The following is a 2,090-nucleotide window of genomic DNA, read 5'->3' as shown; positions in this document are numbered from 1 at the left end:
ACGCCCTCTGCGTTCTAGCAGCCGCTCTCTCTGTGACTTCCGGGTACCGGCGTACGTTCTGGGCATGCGCGGACCCAATACGAAGTCGAGGCTTGGTTCGCGCATGCGCGTGAGCGTCTCGCGTCTGACGTCGGCGATGACGTCACGGGCGCCACTTTTAAAAGCTGTGGAAAGCTTTCAGAGCCCTGGGAATGATCGTGGGGGATACGGCGACTTCCCGGGGCTACTATCTTGGCGGTTCAAGGTAAGACAATCTCTATTGTCTGGGGTGGAGGTCTGTTGTCAGTCAGCTGAATCTGTGAATCTGTCTCTGCAGCTTCCTATTGTATTGATACTATGGACTCCTCACTGCCCCCTAGTGGCCAGCCCGCTTGTAGCAGGTATGTTTGTAGTTTTGCTCTTCTGCCTGTACAAGGATTGAGAGTAGGATTTTAGGACACCAGCTGATTTCTTTCTCTATCTTCTTTGTGTTTCTTTCCTCACAGCCCTACTAGGTCTGATCCACACCGTAGTTCCCATAAAGGAAGTGGATCATCAAAATCACACCACCGGCAATCTTCCTCCAGGTCTAGCCATCATAGATCTCCTTCCAGATCTGAACAGCGCAATAAAAATCCTTCTCACCCCCCTTCATCTCACTCTAGAGAGAGTTCAGGGAAATCATGCTGGGGATGTAGGATGCCTGTTTCAACAGATAAATCTCTCTGTGATCACTGCTTCTCTAAAGCTGCAGATGAGTAGGATGGTACAGACCAGCGTTTGGAATCTATGGTGAGGCGGGTTGTGAAAGAATCTCTACAGGAGAGAGAGGCCCAGCAGCCCCGTGATTCCCCATCAGACCCATTATGCCCTCCAGTGGGTGAAGGTTCTGTGCATGAGACATGGGAATCTTCCCAGCCAAGTCACCCTTCTGCTCCTGTTTCAGACAGCGAATCGGATCTGGAAGATCCTGGCGTGGGGTTTGAGTATGCTTTAGTTCCTTCTTTGGTGAAGGCAGTTAAAGAGGCCCTGAAGTGGGAAGATCCAGTTACTTCCCCCCCAAAACAGAGGAAGTTTTTCAAGCAGCTCAATAAGGAGCGACAGTTTTTTCCTTTTCTCTCTGAGCTGGGTGAAGTCATTTCGGAGGAATGGAGCAAAATGGATAAGAAAAGTTCCATGCAGTCAAAGGTCTTGAAACTATATCCTTTTAAGGAAGAGGAAGTAAAGCACCTTGAATCAGCTCCATTAGTGGATGCGGCTTTAATGAGACTAGCAAGATATGTAACGCTTCCCTTGGAAGACACTGTATCTTTTAAAGATCCTTTGGAAAGGCGAATTGATTCGGATTTAAAGAGGATCTACCTGACGTCAGGAATGGCATGTAAGCCAGTACTAGCGATAGCTGCAGTCTCCAAAGCTTTGGAATCTTGGTCTGATAAGGTGGATGAGTTCTTAAGAGGTATCTCTACTGAAACGGCTAAGGATTCTCCTATCCAAGAGATCAGGCTGGCATCAGCCTTTCTTGGGGAGGCATCTATTGATGTCATCCGCCTGATGTCCCGGGTTATGTTGGCAGCTGTTTCAGCTCGTCGTGCCCTATGGCTCCGTCCCTGGTTGGCGGATCCAGCTTCCAAGCAAGCTTGGTGCCGAATTCCATTTGAAGGTTCTTCATTGTTCGGCAATAAGCTTGATAGTGCCATAACCCGGGCCACAGGTGGGAAGTCTGGTTTCCTCCCTCAAGACAGACGCCTACAAAATCAGAAACGCAGTTTTCCTAGAAGACAAAACTCTGATCGCGCTAGGGATGCGCGCAGCTACAGACCTGGTCGGGAGTTCTCTAGATCTTGGAAATCCAGGCAGTCTTCTTTCAAGAAACCCGCAAAAGGGGGTTCCTCTGGCAACCAGGACGCCACAAAGTCCTTTTGAGATTGGGCCCGCTCAGGCATGCCAGGAGGGGGCTCGTCTTCGCCACTTCGGGCATGTCTGGGCGGCCTCAATCTGAGATTACTGGACCATCAAGACGGTCTCCTCCGGTCACAAGTGGGTTTTTAGCAATACCCCAAGACTCAGATTTGTTCCCACATCTCTTCCAGGTTCAGAAGAGAAAAAGC

Source organism: Aquarana catesbeiana, linkage group LG05 (assembly GCF_042186555.1).
Source record: "Aquarana catesbeiana isolate 2022-GZ linkage group LG05, ASM4218655v1, whole genome shotgun sequence".
Classification (NCBI taxonomy): domain Eukaryota; kingdom Metazoa; phylum Chordata; class Amphibia; order Anura; family Ranidae; genus Aquarana; species Aquarana catesbeiana.
The sequence above is the reverse complement of the archived record's forward strand: the minus strand, read 5'-3'. Positions refer to the sequence as shown.